Below are 20952 nucleotides of genomic sequence, written 5' to 3' on the forward strand. Positions count from 1 at the left end.
TATCTTGTCAGTGGGTTTTGAGAAGACCCATTCATTTTATTGTTTGCTTCCATTTGCACTTTTAAGCCACGAGATGAGTTCACACTCATAGTGCAGAGCCACAATAGTAGTAGACTTTTAGCTACCTTTTGGCATTGCCCGTGGTGTACCACTTGGAGGCACTCTACTTTTACACCCCCTCAATAACATTGTTTCTGTATCAATGGCCGGCCACCCTTATACAGTTTAACCATTCAAGCTCACAGTTTGTCACACACTAATTTCATCAACACAACAAGTAGTTTGTCAAGTCTATATTGTTTGTTTTTCCCTCTAGATAACAATATTTTAAAACTCTATGCATTGCTTCAAGGTGCATATTTGTATTTATACCCAGATTGCGACGGTGACAGTATGCCCACTGCTGAGGCCGGAATAAGTAATTTGAAAAGAAATATACATCGAGGTCTCTTGTACATTTATCTTCTTGAAGCTGCCCGACGAACGATTCCAGCAGATGGTCTATGTCTGCTTCTTCAAGCAATCTATGAAGAGATTTGTACACAAGTGCTTTCTTCAAATTATTCTGCCAGCTGCGGTCTATGTGCCAAGCACACAGTAGATTATTTTCTGCAGGTCCCATGACTCGTACCATGCACTACAGAAAGTATTAGTGTCGTCAGACATGAATACAGACGTTTTTATGATGCCAGCTCTCTCTTTCACAGCACTAAAGAAATGAGTCATTATAGAAGTAGTCTCCCGATTTGAAACACAGAATGCTACAGGCATACCTGAACCAAAATCCTCTACCACTAACAATGTGGTCACCAACAGCTTATAAACATTTGTACAATGTGTGGAGTCTACACATACAATATTTTGTCCAAATCTCTGTAATAACTGCTTCTGGTAGTCAGTCATTACCACTATCACCGAGTCAGTGCTATCAAAATCTTCCCTGGCCTCACCTTTTTTCTTATAGAGGAGAACACAGTCTTTCATTTTCTCCAACCACATACTAACACTGACTTCATCAGTGTTATGCTGCTGATTATCACCAATGGCGAAGTCTCTCTTAATGTTATGAAGGTCATGTCGAGTCAGGAGATGCAGCCTCTCCACTCTGCTGGAATGAAATGAGTCCCGCACATCATCCAGAATTCTCTGGAAAGTGACCCCCTCAGCAATTTGACCTGCAACGTTTTAAAATTACTCCACCTACAAAGAGGCCAATTCTGAGTATATACATGAAAACACTATGCAGAAAGAACACTATAGTTAACCACCCCCAATAAAATAAATTCATGCAATATAACAATTGCTAAGTACTTATAAACTGGATAGTTTAACTAATGGGTTAACAGTATATTCACCGTACCCTTCCAACAGTACTGAAGATGCTATTAACACACTGGGGATTGGAGAATAAACTGAGACCTGATTACAGCACCTGTTGCAATGTGATATTTCCCAGTTTCAGCTACCAAGGCTATTTTCGAATGGTTACTGGGTCTACAAGTACATGTCAGAGCATTGTAACTGGTGTTTTTGTCTAGTCTCAAATCCATTATTGTAGTTGCAGATGCCCTGATCCACCATGTTTAACATGCTGGACAAGAAACAATAAATGTATTGCCTTTAGTCTACCCAGATGCATTAATGATCTATTCTTAAATAGATGACTATGAGACAAGCAATAACACAGGGCAATACATAAGTATTTCAGAACTTATTTCCACACTTGCATTACACCTGCTCTCACACACCCAAGTACATGGCATTACAGTCACCAATATTATGGTCAATATGGATCACAACATCTGGTCTTTTACAACTGCATTCATGCTACCATCACAAATTGTATTCATATGAATTGCCAGTCGATATATTCACACCGTTTACTCCAGGTCACACATCCATAACAATATTAATTTCTCAGCAGTAAAAAACAGTGTTCCTTCACTGCAAAAAAGTAAAAGTCAACTACATATAACTAAAAGCAAGCCTGACAATGGATTCTGAAACTTTCATGCCATATTTACTTTGGGATCATTGAAAGGCCAGCAAAATTCTACAATTAAGGTAATACTCACCAGCGATGGCTTCTCTATCAGAACTACTGAGATGCAGAAAAGCAATGTTCTGGTCATGGCCAAAATGTGTTCTGTAGTAGATGACACTACAAATTCCACTTTCTTCTTGGTGAAGCTCAATGGCAGCAACGCAGTGGCTCCCCATCTTATAAGTGCCCTGGCACTTGCACAACCTTTTGCCACCTGACTTCGAAGAAAATGTGCCACTTCTGTGGCACACAAAAGTGGTTTTTGCAGTGCCATCCTTTAAATGCTTAGTGCCATAACGGGAGACAAAACTACTTTTTGTTTTTCTCTCCTCCTCAGACTTCCACTTCAGAAAGTCTAAAACAAAAGCATCGATGAAAAACAATTACATTCAGATTCAATAAGTGCAAAGTACACAGCAGGAGTTAAAAAAAAATCTCTGCACTGTTAGATACCCTCAAGAGTTACTGACACCATACGGTTACTGGTGTGATTTGAATCATTTAAATTTGCAACAGTTTAACCTATACTTAATGTAGCATACAGTAAGGTTACAATTTATGCGAAATGCATCTTTTCAGGCTTTCAAATAAGCACATGTTCTGTTGACCTACAAAAACAAGAGCTAATGGCCACGGGTCAGGCTAGTATGCTCCTGCTCCACATGTAGTCGCAACTTAGCCAAAAAATTACATTTAAAGCTGCAGCCAGTTTTTGAGCACTTAATCGTACCTTCTTCACCTGGCTGTATTTTACGCACATTTCTGAAATGAGCGTTCAAATGCTTTCTTGCTGAATATTCTCTATCACATACATAACACGCAACAGAACCAGCCATTCCAACTAAATAACTCACTCTCACGAGGTGCAAGGATATTCGCTCACATCAAGTGTGAATACGAGAAATGTGTGTAGCAAAGATGTTGCATTCACTCAGGTCTCACCTATGCTTCTAATTGGCTACTGTATAAGACGTCATGAATTTAACTTTCAGCCAATCAGCATCGCAACCAGCGGGTCACGAGACGCAAGTGTGTGGAACCTACCTTTTGTAACATGGAGTTCCATTTCCAGCGCGACAAAAATCGTTGACCTTCAGCGAAGAAAATCACCTAGTGTAGAATTAGCCTTAAAAGGAACTTACTTCACTTGGTTTTTTCTACTAATTGTTTGCGAATATCTTGCTAGGTGGTGGCACTTAAATAACGGTACCTTTGTGCACTCTGGTGAGAGATTACCAAACTTATTGTAGCAGTGGATAGAATAGCCAATCGAAGAACGAAAACAAATATCTAAAATGCTGTGGAAACAGTAATACTGAACGTCTATTAATGATGCATCAAAGCATAACAGAGATGGGGATTTGTTACCGTATTTCAGCAACTCTGTTCATTCTCTTGTAATTTATTTATTTGTTTATCATATGATGAGACAGAGCTTGGATCAAATACATAATTTTAAGAGTATACAGTGTAAGAAATGACAAGCAAAATACAGGTACAGAATCAAATGTCCAAAATATTATGCTAAATTATGTACACATTACACAAGTTCTTAGATTTCAAAGTCCAATCTGTTGATCCAGTTGAGCCCTTCAGGTGATGCATGGTGGATGTCATTTATTGATCCCCCGAAGGCTCGTTTCGGGCATTCACCAACAATGTGATTTATTGTGTGCAGTGCAGCTCCATAGTCACAATATGGAGATGTTGCCCAGCCCCATTTGTGCTTTAGATATCCTCAATTCCCTTGTCCTGTTCAGATGCGGTTGATAGTTCTCCACTGGCATCTGGGGAATGTGAAACCTGGAACTCGCATGGAAGGCTTTTCAACCAAATGACTTCATTGATTGATTTTAACAGGAGAGCTGAAACAGCTTATATCTGACCCGCCACCATTCGCACCGAAACTAGGTTTATTGTGGTGTATCGCTCCCTGTATATCTAGTAAAGCCAACCAGTGCCCTTAAATAGTGCAAGGAGTCTGTCTACCAGTTTTTTGTTAGACACAATTTTTTCAGGTCTAGTTGTCCCGAAGATTCTGTATCTTTTACTCTCCAATGCTATGCATTCTAAAATTAGGTGTGATGCAGTTTCTTCACCCTCGTCACAGATCCTACATTTAGAGTCCTCTTCTGTTATTCTGTGTAGGTGTTTTTTGAAGTTCCCATGGCCGGTCATCAGTCCAGTCATGAGTTTGATCTCTTTCCTGTTCAATCCCAGGATTACAGAGCTTCTTTTAAAACATGGCTTGGGCGTCATTACCTTACCATGTTTTTGTTTATGGCCCTTGGTCCAATATCCTACGTGCTGTTTCCTAAGCCAGTTTCGTAGTTCTAATTTGATCATAGACTTGGTGATTGTCAAGACAGGTTCCGGTCCAGTAAATGGAATTGTTGCCCCCATCCTAGCCAATCTATCGGCTTGTTCATTGCCACAGATCCCTGAGTGGCCAGGGACCCACATTAGGTACACCCTATTGCTTCCCTCTAGCTCCACTAGAGCCCTGTGGCAATCTGCAACAATCTTAGATCTTGTTGCAGTCGCTGCCGATGATTTCAGGGCCGCCTGGCTGTCTGAATAGATGTAGAGGTTACAGTCATTGTAGCACCTACTCATATTCTCCTCCACACATGCCCTGATTGCAGTAATTTTGGCTTGGAATACAGAGGCCAGTTTCCCTAGAGAGATGATGCTCTCCAGTCTTGGCTGAACTGCGTACAACCCTGCCCCAATGCCTTGGTCTCTCGGTGAACCAAACGATGTCCCCCGTACGGTGTCAAACTGTTTTCTCCCACTACTGCCTACGTCCAATTATTATGTTGTAAGGCTTGTCAAAGCAGTTGGGAGTTGTTATATAGTAGGCAGGCATTTCTCCAGCCATACCTATATTTACCCCACTCACTATGTTAGTGCGTGATTCTGGATATCCGAATGAGACACAGTTTTGGCCAGTTTTAAGCCTGTGTGCCAGAGCTGCTGCCTCCATCTTAACCCAAAGGTGAAGTGGTGGCATATCCAGCATGGCCTCCATTCCAGCAGTTGGTGTGCTGCTAATTCCACCTGTTATGGCTAAGCAGGCCAATCTCTGCACCTTAGCAAGTTCTTTAGCAGCAACCCGCTGTTCTACCTTCTTCCACCACACTATGACCCCATAGGAAATCCTAGGTCTAACCACTGTGGTGTATATCCAGTGCATACCCCTGAGGCTTAGGCCCCAGTTTTTGCCACAAGCCCTCCTAGTACTCACTAAAGTATTTTTTGCCTTGGAGCAGATACTCTTAATGTGAGGGGTCCAAGTTAGCTTCACATCTAAGGTTACCCCTAGATATTTCACTGTCCCCTTCACAGGTAGAGTTTCATCGAAGAGCTTTAGATTCCAACTTGCATGCTGAATATGTCTCTTCGTAAATGGCACTACGACAGTCTTCTTAAGATTAACTCTCAGATCCTGTTTAATGCACCATCTTTGCACAATATCCAACCCTCCTTGTGCCATATTCCTGACTGTGTCAGTGAATTTGCCAAGTATTACTATGACAAGGTCATCTGTGTATCCTCGGCAGAAGCATTGTCGGGAATTTAGTTCCTCAATGAGTTCGTTCACCACTAGATTCCACAGTAGAGGAGACAAAACTTCTCCTTGTGGGCAGCCTCTATTAGTGATCTTAATGACCATCTTTTCGTTCATCATGGTAACCTCTACCTTCCTTCCACTAAGCATGGCCCTGGTCCACCTACACATAGTGGTTCCCAGGTCATGCACTTCTGCTGCCCTTACCATGGAATCGAAGGTCGTGTTACTAAAGACCCCCTCGATATCCAGGAAGATGCAGAGGGCTATTTCTTGGAAGTGAAGTGCTTTTTCCACCTTCCCAACGAGTTGGTGGAGAGCTGTCTCACATGATTTACCTAGTTGGTATGCATGTTGGTTCAGATGTAGAGGGACACTACTTAGCCGCTTCTCCCCATCATATACAGTAACCAGTTTTTCCAATGTTTTGAGAATGGAGGAGGACAGACTGATTGGTCTCGTATCTTTGGCCTTGGTATGATCAATTCTCCTTGGCTTTGGGATGAAGACAACGTTCACTGCTCTCCAATGATTATATATGTATAGCAGCAAGTAAGTTGGTTCATGGTTACTAGTAACTTTGCCTTACAATATTAAAGTTTGGATTTGCAATGTTCAGACTGATATAAAACTGAAACTGAGAGCTGATGGCAGTACACAAAATTATTTGTAACAAGTTGCTATGGTTTCGATTCAATGTTATTACACTGTCTTCACTTGGTAATTCTTTCTTCATAAAAGCAAATAAGTTTGAGTAATGTTGAGTAAATATTTCACTTTGACTGTATGAGTCAAACTAGCACACACATGTTAAGTTCAGACATGGAGTGGGAGAGGGAATAAACACTTTTATCATAAATGTGGCACACCATGGATCAGATTATTGCTTTTCTAAGTCTGCTCTGGATAATCATGTAGGAAACATTCACTTGCTACTGTAACGTAATCAAGAAAGAAAGAAAACTGTATCTGAACTCACTACCTTGCATCATATTCAGAAAAGTCAGTAATGAAATTCAAACGATCGTCACAGCACTGAATGTTGGTTACATTATGTAGTGGATTTTTGAATACTGTTAATTAGAACAGGTGCGCGGCTAGCCTGCATTCTCTTAATCTCAGGGAAAGAATGTAAAATATTGCTTTAGTTTCACATAGCAGACCTTACCACAAAATGTGAAAATGATAGAGTCATAACACAGTTATTCGTTACATATTTGTGATCACATAGAACATGTCGCACAGTACCTTCCAAATCAATCAGAGAAATGCACTGAATAATATAATATAGTCTGCCGGCACTGCTGGAAGCTTTATAAAATGTTAAATATGATTATGTTACCTCACTTTACCGGCGAGACGACTGCGATACCGGAAATAAATATTTTTTAAATGTGCCGTGTCTGCAGCGGTTACCCTTGCAGATTGGTACAGCGGCTTCCGCTAAATCAAATGCTGAAAATGTCTAAATTATTTGTGGGACGAATGACTGGCAACTTTACAAATTATTTTAAAAACATATTTGCTCAAACTCTACATATTCAAACAAAAATGCATTAATTTTACACACCTTTTTACAACAACTCACCTAATGGTGGATCTCAAGCTTCATGAACACACGACTCATGGCCAGCATATACATTTGCTTAACACGCAAGTGTTACTCGTAATGAAACCCAAAGAGAAAAGAGAAATTATTACAATGCTTTTTACTATTTATACATGTACTGAATTGTCCTTTGTATCTGAGGCACAGATCATAATCACTAATTCATTTAACAAGAATAAGACTGTCAAAGATAATAATATGTCATGGATTCAAAGTTAAAAAATGCATAAAACGCCAAATAATTATGAATGTTCTACCTACACACATAATATATTCGGGAAATGTTTACACAGTCTTTCTTTATTGCTTCACTTGGTCATGTTTATTCATGTTTAAATTATTTCTCTTTTGCCATGTGCGTGGCACTATATCGATACATGTTAACTGGTCTTACACACACAGAAAAAATTGTCACATGCTTTTTATGACGACTGGCCAGGAGACGCAACAGTGCCCATTGTCATCAACCTTTGATGATTTGCCTTTTCCTGATTGTATGCTCTTTTTTTAACCACTTTCATTCTCATATATGTTTACCATCTGTATTATCAGCTGTTTTATTGAATGATGCATGGGCTGTTGACTGAATTTGACTTTTTATCAATTGTAGTAACATGACAAAGGACATTTGATCTTTAGTTCATGTCGCCCATTGTCTCTGTGGCATATTTTATTGACTTTTCTCTCCTTGTGCTGATTAGGCTTAATGTGTAGTCACTTTTAACCCCATTTTCACCTTCATGTCCTACAATTCTGATATGGGTGCATTTGACGTTAGTTGTTTTTGCTCGCTAAAAAAAAAAAAAAAACAACAGTGTCTTGTGATGTCTTGTAAGAACTGCACTAGGCCACGAACAACATCTTCTCTTGTAGTATGTGCCATGAAAATGTTCTTTCATTTTGGCGAACAGGTCATAATCGCATGGACTCATATCTGTTGAATACAGTGATGTTCTGGTATCTCCTATCCCCACATATCCTTGAACTCCTGCACAGGGTTCGCCATGTAGAATCGTGCATTGCCATAAAAGATGGTGGGATGCCATATGTTACAGTGTAAAGTCAAGTGCTGGCTTGCCAGTCGGGGATGAGAGAGCTGTGAAAATGACGTCAGCCAGTTGCATGCTGACTGACCCTTCTCCAGGACGATAATGCGACCGCAGTGGCCTCTATGCAAAGAGAACATAAGAGCCACATCCCATTTCTACAGAAGCCTCAAGAGTAGCAAGCCGAATAGAAGTGTCAACTATATTACTTCATTCATATTAGGCTTTGTATATACTGAAGAACTTGCTTATTGTCTTGCTTGCGACACATCTGTGTAAGTATAAAGTTAAGTATTGTAATCATTTCCTTTTGTAATAAAACTCATTAATATGATGTGCTTGAATTGTTGTCTAGTGATCCAAGAAAGCAGGTTTTCTAGACATTCCATATTTGACAACTATGCCAGATTCAACACTATATCAGAAGATTCCATTGCTTTCTTCTCAGTGCAGGATGAAGGTGATGTAAAACAAATTACAATAGTAGGGTGCAGTGACAGTCTGCCCCAGCGGTACAGTGTGATGCAGGATTAACCTACGGATATCATAAGCCACAATAACTATCACTTTGGTACCAGCTGGTTCACGGTGGATGTTTTGTAGGCAAGGAAAATCAGGGAATTTGCAGTCAATGCACCAGTCTTGGATGACATTCAGCCATCACAAAAGACTGTCACCCGTCCCATTGCTGTATGATGTGACAATGTTATGTCACCACATGCCTCACAGAGTCCCTGAAAACATTTTTGCACACACAGACCTAATGCCACTGTAATCTGCATCCACACACATTTTTCACATTCCTTGTTAGGGTGCTTGAGGTGGCCTCAGCACTTTCGGACAATACGCACTGCAACTCACTCAAACACAACCATCACTGCTCTCTGAACTACTTCAGCTGACCTTCTACTGTCAGCTACATATAGCACACATGCCGCTGGACACACATCCTTCATGTTATGGTAGTGTTGTCACTACTTTTTATCCACACACAGTGCTAATAACTTCATGGTGTGGAGCATTTTGCGTAATAAAGCTCTGAATCTCATGATTTGATTTTTTTCTCCAGATGTTACTACAGCATCTGCCTTGCCTCTCTCATTCACTTTGTATTTCTATAATGTATTTTTTTGACATGTAATGTTTTTAAAGTGATTAGATGATTTTTATTGTGACACACTACTGGTATCTTTGAACAAAGTTACTTGTGCTTTTTTATTTTTGTTGGTTGATAAGCAATATCTTTGTGTTGCACTGGCTTTTTGCTGACTGGCATCAGAACAGTTTTTTTGTTTGTAAGTACACTTACTTATTCTGTAGGCTTTTTCCTGGATAGCAATGCCACTTAGAACATACAATGAGAACATGAGTTTGTCTTCGATTGCAGTATTAATTTACCTGTGTTCAATACCCTTCTCATTGTACTCCACTTTTCTATGAGTATGTGTCTACTTAGTTTTTACAGTAAGTCATTGATTATCATTCGTAGTGCACCTCTGTACTTTTGGAAGATGTCAGTCTTTCACTGCTGAGTCTGTTGTTAGACTTCAATGTCCTTGCAGCACCGTAATACAGTTCTTGATTCTAAATCATATCGACAAATATTTGCAGTTAATTACTTTAAAAACACACAATAGCACAGGCATTCTTTATCTCCACCTTTTTTCAAACACTTTGCTCATCATAAGCTGGAATTTATATCAGCTTGCGAGAGCTGTGAATAAGTATCAGTTTAACTCTGCCAGATCTTGAAAAATAAATCAGTTCAGATTAGTGCTTTTATTAAGGCTGTTTCACACCACAGTCACACTGTGTCACATTACGTAAGGTAACAGATTTTCCATAGTTTTAAGTGGAGTAATTCACACTGACCTCGCATAGCCTCACAGATGCCAAACCATGTGTCAGTGTCTGTGGCCTTGCGCATGCGCAGTGGTCTGTACCACACTGCCATGCGCATGACCACATCTGTCATGCAGTTTCCTGCCGAACTCGTTACAAGAAGCTGTATTGCTACTTTTGTTATTTGTTATGGAACAGGTAACTGAAACCATCAGAACGTGTCCACTGCTGTGGAATACAGATTTGGAGGAGTGTAGGGACAGCAATTTAAAGGACACAGCATGGGGTGAAATAGCAGAGCAACTGGGACAAAATAGTAAGTAGTTCTTAATTGTATTAGTTCAAGCTTAAAACCTTTCAAAATAACCATTCATAATTTGGTATAGTCTAATAATATTAACAACATAAATGTGTTGTGTTAATATTTATTACACTGACTTTAATATTAGTATAAATTTGTATTATTTATACTCTTTAATGAACAGCCCAAAGTAAATTTAGTACAAAATCTCAAAAGGGTAACAAATCACGACTTAACAAAAAGAAACTCATGCATGTTAAATACAAATTGCCATTGTGTTTATATAAAAATGACTCAACAAAAAATTACATATCAAATAATGTTCATATACAGACAGTAGATTAAACATTCTTACTACATACCACAAACTGTTAGCATCACAAATTTTTTTTTTTTTTGTTAATATTAATCTTACACAACCGTAGAATACATACAAATTGTTAGGACAAATGTTGTTTTGGTTATCATTAAATGTGGTTCCACTGCCATGGCACACTTCCTTCTTTGGACATTTATCATTAAATGTGGTTCCACTGCCATGGCACACTTCCTTCTTTGGACATGAAGTATTTAACAAAGCGATTTCGTACCTCAGTAGCTTCTTTAGATGCCTGATCACCATAACGAGGAAGATGTCTCCATGCTTTGTGATAAGCTTCTAAAATTTCATCAGGCATCATTACTGGAGATAATGATCCCTTTGAGCAAAGATAATTGTGGAGGACGGCTGTTGCTTTGACTATCTTGTTTACTACGTGCAGTTTACAGTCTAAGGGTCTGAAATAAATACGTCATCTTTGTGCAAGAATGCCAAAAGATTTTCAACCACTCTTCTACATCTACAAAGACTGTAGTTCAAAATTATTCTTTCATCGTTAAGATGTCAGTTCTTTGGGAATGGACAAAGCAAGAGACGTGTAAGGGGAAAACCTTCGTCACCCACAATCATATAAGGAACATTGAAGTTTTCCTCAAATAATGCTTCATCAGGACATACTGCCACAGCATAGTTGCTTAGTCTTTGCCCTAATTCACTCTCAACAAAAATAGTACTGTCAGATTCTTTTCCATAGGCACCACAATCTATAGCGATGAACTTGTATTCTGAATCAACCAGTCCCAAAAGGACAGTAGGGTAGTATTATTTGTAATTAATAAAGTTTGATCCAGAGTTCATGGGGGCTTGTACTTGTACGTGTTTGCCATCAATGGTTTCTGGGGGAAAATCCCATCTGGAACGGAAGCCCTCTTCAATGTTTCGCCACATGTTTTCGTCTGGAGTTGGCATGTATAGAGGTAGCAGGTTCCTCCATAAAGCATGACACACCTCTTCAATTATTTTTGACATGGTACTAACTCCAATTCTGTAGCTGAAGCTGATTATTGTAAATGTATCTCCTGTAGACAAGAATCTGAAAAAACATAGCCAACACCTTAATTGTGTTTGTTTTTACAGAGGCAAATTTGAAAGAGGAATGGAGGAAATTACGTGACCGCCACCGCCAAGCTCTCTTCCAGAAGAAGACCAAGTCAGGCCAATGAGCTACAAAATGCAAGCCATGGAAATATGAACAACAAATGGAATTCCTCGTTACAACAGTGAAACGTAGGAACTAAAGACCTTTATACATTGTCATGAATATAATAGAGGGAAAAATGTCTGCTTGTGTCTGTATATACCTGTCCTTTTTTCCCCCTAAGGTAAGTCTTTCCACTCCCAGGATTGGAATGACTCCTTACCCTCTCCCTTAAAACCCACATCCTTTCGTCTTTCCCTCTCCTTCCCTCTTTCCTGATGAAGCAACCGTGGGTTGCGAAAGCTTGAATTTTGTGTGTGTGTTTGTGTTTATTTGTGTGTCTATCAACATACCAACACTTTCGTTTGGTAAGTCACATCATCTTTGTTTTTAGATATATTTATACATTGTCATGAATATAATAGAGGGAAACATTCCACGTGGGAAAAATATATCTAAAAAGAAAGATGATGAGACTTACCAAACAAAAGCGCTGGCAGGTCAATAGACACACAAACAAACACAAACATACACACAAAATTCTAGCTTTTGCAACAAACGGTTGCTTCGTCAGGAAAGAGGGAAGGAGAGGGAAAGATGAAAGGATATGGGTAAGGATGACTCCTTACCCTCTTCCTTAAAACCCATATCCTTTCGTCTTTCCCTCTCCTTCCCTCTTTCCTGACGAAGCAACCGTTTGTTGCGAAAGCTAGAATTTTGTGTGTATGTTTGTGTGTCTATCGACCTGCCAGCGCTTTTATACATTGTCAAATATATATGCAAATATTTTTCAACCTAAAAGTGATGAGGATGAGGGAAGACTGTGGTTGTCATTTTTAAGTGACAATGTTTCAGTAACATGAGAAGTGTTGTTGATGTTACAACATATGCAACACTTTACGTCTTATAGCAATTAAAATATATTTACAGTTATACTGCACATACATACAAGACGGTAAACATACATAAAAGGCATTTGATTTCAAGCAATCATATTGGTCATGAATGGCAGAATCAATATCGCAACACTGATTAAATACTAACAACAAGAAATAACAGAATTGACCCCTGTGGCACCTATAATAATTTGTATCCGGAACTTCTGGTGGCCAATAGTATTTAAGCAGTGACGCCGTTTTATTTCTGCTATTCTTAGGCCTGATGATGACCGATGGGATTGATCAAACACAATTGTCTTGTATATATATTTACAACCCTGTAACTAAGAGTTGTAAGACATAAATTATTACATACATTTGCAATTAATAATAAAAACATATACACATTAAGTTTTGAAATTTAGCTCTCCTTTTAATTATTGATATTAAATGTGCTTCTGCGTGTGATATCACCGTTGTACTACATCTTTGTTTTTGTGTGTTGCAGGTGTGACACTAATATCCCTCCAATGGACCAAAGTGTTGTTGGGGTAACAGTCCCTGACTGTGACCGTCCTCTCACTCCAGGAGATGAAAGCATTACTGATATAGAGGAGAATGAAGAGACTTGTCCCCTTCCCTCTACTAATGTGTCAACACCAGGTGAATCCCGTAACCATCACCACAGACATATGGACAAATTAATTAATTATTTGCAAGAAAAACAGAGCACCAAAAGACGTGCACCAAAAGCTGATGACTTGGACTTATTTTTTGCCAGTACTTGCAAGTAAGACAGGGTTGTAGCCTCTCCCCGATGTTATTCAATCTGTATATTGAGCAAGCGGTAAAGGAAACAAAAGAAAAATTCGGAGTAGGTATTAAAATCCATGGAGAAGAAATAAAAACTTTGAGATTCGCCGATGACATTGTAATTCTGTCAGAGACAGCAAAGAACTTGGAAGAGCAGTTGAATGGAATGGATAGTGTCTTGAAAGGAGGATATAAGATGAACATCAACAAAAGCAAAACGAGGATAATGGAATGTAGTCGAATAAAGTCGGGTGATGCTGAGGGAATTAGATAGGAAATGAGACACTTAAAGTAGTAAAGGAGTTTTGCTATTTGGGGAGCAAAATAACTGATGATGGTCGAAGTAGAGAGGATATAAAATGTAGACTGGCAATGGCAAGGAAAGCGTTTCTGAAGAAGAGAAATTTGTTAACATCGAGTATAGATTTAAGTGTCAGGAAGTCATTTCTGAAAGTATTTGTATGGAGTGTAGCCATGTTTGGAAGTGAAACATGGACAGTAAACAGTTTGGACAAGAAGAGAATAGAAGCTTTTGAAATGTGGTGCTACAGAAGAATGCTGCAGATTAGATGGGTAGATCACATAACTAATGAGGAAGTATTGAATAGGATTGGGGAGAAGAGAAGTTTGTGGCACAACTTGACCAGAAGAAGGGATCGGCTGGTAGGACATGTTCTGAGGCATCAAGGGATCACCAATTTAGTATTGGAGGGCAGCGTGGAGGGTAAAAATCGTAGGGGGAGACCAAGAGATGAATACACTAAGCAGATTCAGAAGGATGTAGGTTGCAGTAGGTACTGGGAGATGAAGAAGCTTGCCCAGGATAGAGTAGCATGGAGAGCTGCCTCAAACCAGTCTCAGGACTGAAGACAACAACAACAACAACAACAACAACTTGCAAGTCCATTCATTTCCTCCCTCATTTTTTACATGAAAAATATTTAAAATTGGCCTTTATGATTCCTTTATACATCAAGGAAAATAACATCTTTTTTGGAAAATTTAATGTAATTGTATAGATAAAATATCAACACATCAAATGGGAGCAGGGGAACACACATGTACAAGTTATCACAGGTTGTAAGCTTTTGGAGCCAGTGGCTCCTTCTTGCAGCAGAGGGGTTGAAGGGGAAGGAGGAGATGTGAAGGAATAGGAATGGTGAGGCTTAGAAAAAGGAGTAGAGTTCAGAATAGTTGCAAAGAACCCTGGGTCAGAGGAGACTTACCAAATGGGATGAGAAGGAAAGACTGAGTGAGTGTCTTTGCCGAACTCTGCCCCTTTTCCTAAACTTCACCAGTCTTTTTACTTTCACCACTCTCCCTTCCCTTTGAACCCTTCTGCCAGAAGCAGCAGCCACTGGCTGGCCTTTTTCTGCCTTGGTAAAGGATTACTTCAAAAGCTAGCAAGTTTTCTTATTTTCTGTGTGTAGGCCTATTGATGACTCAAGCTTTTTCTTTTTTGTGAGTAGTCACCTGTAATCCAAAAGTATTTACATGCTGCCGCAACTTTCCTACAACATTTTAAAATACATTTAATAAGCCCAGTGGCCAACTTGACCTTCTCTTGCTGATCAATTGGCAAAAATATTGAAAATGAAAGGTTTCTACCATTGCTGGCTCTTGTCTTCCTATGTGGTCTTTTCAAAACTGATGCAGATCATATGGGTGACAGATCCTGAAATGATTTCTGATGGATAATTTTACCACCTGGGTCTGCTCCGAGACTTCATTTCTCCAAGCTTGTGAGCTTCAGAATATTATGAAGTGCCCTACCTCAACTATGCGGAGGTCCTTTAGCACCACATAGCTGGACTGAAACGTGCTTATTAAAATCAGTTTCTTTCTGTTACTGTAAAAGTGCGAAAGATGAATAATGAGAACCAGGTGAAGAAGAATATATAATGACACTGTATCTACACAATAATTAATATGACAGATCTTTTCCAGTTTTTTATTTTGTTTTGTTGAAGATTACTGTCCCACAAACAGCTAAAGCATGACTGCTATGTTAATGAGTGATTCTTGTTACATTAGAGTATGAAAACATTCTTCTGCTCTTCATAGATTATCATCTCTGGAATAAAATGAAGTACATACAAGAATTTGGAAGCAGATATGTGAAATATCAATTTATTAAGCAGAACATGGAAGTTTGAAAACTGAAATACTAAATTACTTATAGAAGTGTTCAGATATGTAATTTATGATTGTTTCTGCATGAGTACTGTTCCTAAGATGTACGTAATGGAATGAAATAGTTTGAGAAATAGCCGAAGTGCTCTGACTGTAATTGTTATTTCTATAAAGTTCTCTAAGTTGTTAAATAATGCACTTTGTGCGAAATATTTTCAATCATTAGGCATTTTGCTGTGCAGACCTGTCACATCAGTAACTTATACTGAAATTACATTGTATGTAACATTTCAGCTGTACAAAATCAGTATGATTAAGTATCAGGCAATGGAAAAACCTGTATGGAATAGTGGCATTATGAAAAAGGATAGTGCTATTCACCATATAGAGTAGATACTGAGGCACAGCAGGCGCAACAAATAGACTGCTAAATGTGAGCTTTCAGTCAATGGGCCCTCTACCAAAGTACACACACACACACACACACACACACACACACACACGTGCGTGCACACGTTTACTTCAGAAGAAGGCCTTTTACCTGAAAACTCATGTTTGAGGCAGTCTTTTTATTGTGCCTGCTTGTGACGCAGCATCCCCTCTACATGGTGGGTAGCAGTTCATGATTTTCATGATATTGTATAACAAATTACACTATTTATATTGCCTAAAAGGTACTATGCATGTAAAGGGTTTTGGTTATTGCCTATTTCAGTGTTAATAGTGATATCAAATTCTTCATACACTATATAATACAGTTCATAGCATATTTCGAAACAGCGAGGGTGTATCAGCTCTGAAGTGTTTATGGAAGGTGAATTTATACTTCCTGTGCTTTATGTAACTGCATATATTTTTTCCTTTTGTTTATACTTTTTAAAATTAAATTCTTAGACCAGAATACAAATAGCAGAACAGAGGAGGATCACCAATGTGTGCTGTAACTATACAAGTGTAGCATTAGAATGTATATGTATATTTCAATCTTTTCCCAGAATATTATGATAAATGACACATATAGCTGATTTTAACAGAAAAGTTTAGTTATTAAGTGAGATGTGGTTTTGAACAATCAGAATTGTTATCCATCATATAGATGTAATTTGTTCTCTGTAGACAGGAATTAAAGATGTGACACTTGATAATTTTACTTTATTCACTTCCATTTGTTGTAACTATTTGAGAGTGCATATTGCTGAGTAGTGTGCATTAAAAAGGCACATAATTTGCCAGTAAGTATCCATTTAACATGGGAGATGTGAATTCATCAACAGTTACCTATGTAACTTTTCACCTTTCCTGTAATATTTCTTTCTCTGTCTTACTGGTATAGTGTAAGCATCAAGACACTGATAGATGTATAGCTCACAATGGAGGATTTTCTTCTTCTTCTTCTTCTTCTTCTTTTTTTTTTTTTTTTTTTTTGACAAAAAAAAGTGAAGCAACCAAGAGACATGGTCAGATATGAATGTAACTTTGTACATCTACACACCAGTGGCTAGTATATAGATGATTAGAGTTACAATTCCGTGAAAAAGTTAGGACAGCCAACAGGGTTCATTAGTGTTGTTAATGTTCAGTGTTGTTAGCAGGCCTGGTGAGATATATAAGGGGGCATGAAGTGTGTCAGATTTTGAGTGATGACTCCAAAGGCCACTGAAATGGCATGCGAGACAATATTATTAGCACCTGACTATTTGAAAGAGGCATCATTGAGGGAATCTATTTGGCAGGCTGGTTGAATTGTGCATATCATGATTTGTGGGGCATTAAATGTGACAGTGGCCTGATATAGGACTATATGGAAATGTGAGAGCAGAAATAACTCATCGCCAAGCTTCTGGTCAACCACATCTGACAACCACAAGGGAGGATCACCATGTTTTGCACTAACGCCTTTGCGGCTGTGCCTGCCATCCGAGAATAAGTGATGGACTCTGTGCAGCATTGTGTGCCGTCCTGCACCATTTGTTGGAGACTGACGGCAATTGGACTATGGAATTACCAACCTGTGCATAGGGTGCCATTAACACGACAACACAAATGGTTACTTTTGGAGTGTTGCCTTAATCGAGAAGCACGGACTGCTGGTGAATAGTGTCACATTGTGCTCAGAGATGAACTGTGCTCCTGCACTATCCCACATGACAGTTGTCGGTGAGTACGAAGGTGATGTGGGGAGCAGTCCCATCCTCCTAATGTTTTGGAGATGTGCAGTGACATTTCGCCAGTCGTGGTGCGGGGAGCCATCGGTTATGACTTGAGGTCATGGCTGGTAGTGATGCAAGAAACTCTCAGGGCACAACAGTACGTCACGGACCTACTTCATCCTCGTGTGTTAACTCTCGTGTGACATTATTGTGATGTCATTTTTCAACAGAACAGTGCTCGATTACACATTGAATGTGCATCTATGAAACGACAGTGGGACACTGAGGTACTTATGTGGCTAGCAAGGTCACTAAATCCATCCCCAGTAGAGCATGTATGGGACCAGTTCGGATGACAGCTCCACACCAGTACAATTATTCATGGTATCGAGGACCAATTATGACAACTGAGGACCAGATTGTCTCAGGGGAGAAAAATCAGCTGTATGACACCCTTCCCAATCAGATTAGTAGACATATCCAAGCCATGTGGACTGAAATGTCATTATGCCAGTTTAATGGGATATGACTATTTTGTAATCACAGAAATAACGTCACGTGCCCTTTCTGCTCATGAAATTTGTCTGGTTCCTCATCCTCTTCTGGGTGCTTGACTTTTTTTTTCAGGCAGTGTATTTGTAGACGTAATGTTAAAACTAAAAACATGAACACCACTGGTAATACCAGCAGTTGTATGTTATTATGTAGCATAGGTTAAGTTACTGCATAGAGTTAATGTGGCAGAGTTTAATGAAAATGTATGGAATGCATATATTGAGAATGTAACGTTGTCATTGGTGCAAATCGTTATTTTTATTGGTGAGTGTTAGAATACTAGATAGTTACTTGTATCTGTTAGTCTTCTGTTACTTCACAAAGGACTGGCAGATTTTTTACAGCACCATGTTTAGGTAACCTGAATGCAGGTTATTGTAAAATACATTTTACCACTGAAATGAATATAGACTGTTCTTGAACCATTGTCATTCATTAGAGGTATAGTGGTGAAGGGGCAGCTTGTATATACACTGTTTGAGCTGCAAGAGATGATATACACACACCCATATGGTTCTTTTTTATCTCCCAACCAATTTCTCATTGCTTTTACAAGAAATGGAACAGTTGCACATTATAGCATCCCCTTTGTTACAGCTTTTCTGTCCATCCTGATTTGTTTTCCATGATTTCCCTAAATCACATTCCGGGATGGTCCCTTTGAAAGGACACGGCTGACCTCCTTCCCCATCCTTCCCTGCTCCGATGGGACTCATGACCTCACTATTTGGTCCCTCCACCAAACCAACCAACCAACCATTTCTCATAAACTAGCAATGCTGTGCTAGTGATGACATTTTCTAAGTATAAAATATTGTTTCGCTTTGTTTGTTAACGTTATTACCAGATGAAATATTATGCTTTTTGGAATAATTGTTGTTCATTCAGCCAGAGGAAATTTAACAGAAGCAGGAAATTGGAAAATGTTGGTTTGATAATAGAGAAAAAGTTTGTAAATAGTATCTACCCTGTGTGTTCAAGGGTTTGCTACAGAATTTCATTAAAGTCAAGAAAAATACAGCCAATCTTTAAATTGGTCATTTGCTTGCTAAGTACTTAACGTTGTTTGTTTTTTTAATAACTCTGTAGAATGTACAGCCACATCAGCCGTACCAGTTTTAATGGAACTTTTGTCATTGACATTTTATTTTGTTCATACTGTAAACTGATTTTGTTATCTGTCATTCCATAGAAAGCCAAGTTTTGGACATGCTCAGCATGCTGTGAGCTGCGTATTGGACAAAGACGATTGACACTGTTACATATACTCCACAGGAGATGGTTTGGTCGGTAATTGCTTTTTCAGTTCTCAGGCAGACAAACAACCCTAATTAAGATCCCACATGCACAGTATTTTGAGTATGTATGTACATTTATGGTGAATCTGTTTCTTGGTGCTATCACCAATACAACCGCAACCATCAACAGTGAACATCAGACCTGAAATAGGCTGGACAAAGCAGAGACTCGCAGGCCTTGGGCATGAAAAAAAAATGTCCTGACGCTTGCTGCACAATGTGTATTCAGAAGCTGCTCCAAATCCCCCATCTGCATAACCCATCATTGCCAAACTATTAGTTTGGATATTGTAAACAGGTAACATATTTACCAGTACCAATTTTATTGGACCATCCAGCACACACACATGCCCCACTGTGACAAATTTGACTACTTCTGAGTAGCAAGTGTTGGAACAGAATTACCACAAAGTGCAACTGGAGCAGAGTGGATACTGGTGACTGCAGTCAGCTTACACTTCTCACCTCTAAATAGTGGAAGGTATGATTTTGACACCATGATAAGTTTGCCGGATTTTGCTATCTGCAGAAATTACTGAAACCAGGGAAGAGACAGCATGCCAGACCACTGGTCGTATATAAAGGCTGGCACTCACCACTGACTGTCATACTGTCACTAACTTTTCATATGGCAACAGTAGTGAAGATGATTCCTGCCTTCTGGAATGCACTAATGGTCTGAGCACATGTAGTGATCATTCCATCATCTACACTTCCAGTGATTGTCTTAAGTGATAGTCACCCTCCACCTGCAAGCAACATCAGAATTAAGATGCAAACATCATTTAGCAGCACCGAGTTATGGCATTACTGATGTGGAACAACCTGAGAGATGCAGTATTAGCAACCTTCAACAACCGGAACATAACAACCATTCTAAAACAAGAAGAAGAAGAAGCCAAGTTATAGCAGTGTTTTGCAAGTGCCTGCCTTTGTTTGTTTGGTATTCCACCATCTTGTACCACTTCATGGTATTGTGGTTTCTCACGGAGTTACTGGTTTGACCCATTCATCATCAGCTGTGATCACATGTGAACCATTCTTTTTTTGTCTGTGGGTGCGTTCAGCTTGGAAGAAATAAAATTAAGTAACTGGTTGAATTCACACCTTGTATTGAATACTTATGCTTGATTACCATGTCATTTGCCTCAAAGAAAAAACAACACATGTAGTTTCACACTTGATTGATATCAGT

The 20952-nt window shown here is 39.1% G+C and overlaps 1 long non-coding RNA gene across 1 annotated transcript; it reads left to right on the plus strand.

Annotated features, from left to right (window-relative positions):
* Positions 1–9222: 9222 nt before the first annotated feature.
* Positions 9223–17107, plus strand: LOC126088593 (uncharacterized). The gene is made up of 3 exons (XR_007519980.1): positions 9223–10428; positions 11870–12019; positions 13317–17107. It is a non-coding gene; the product is annotated as an uncharacterized LOC126088593 (long non-coding RNA).
* The last annotated feature ends 3845 nt before the right edge of the window (positions 17108–20952 follow it).

Source organism: Schistocerca cancellata, chromosome 6 (assembly GCF_023864275.1).
Source record: "Schistocerca cancellata isolate TAMUIC-IGC-003103 chromosome 6, iqSchCanc2.1, whole genome shotgun sequence".
In the NCBI taxonomy this organism is placed as follows: domain Eukaryota; kingdom Metazoa; phylum Arthropoda; class Insecta; order Orthoptera; family Acrididae; genus Schistocerca; species Schistocerca cancellata.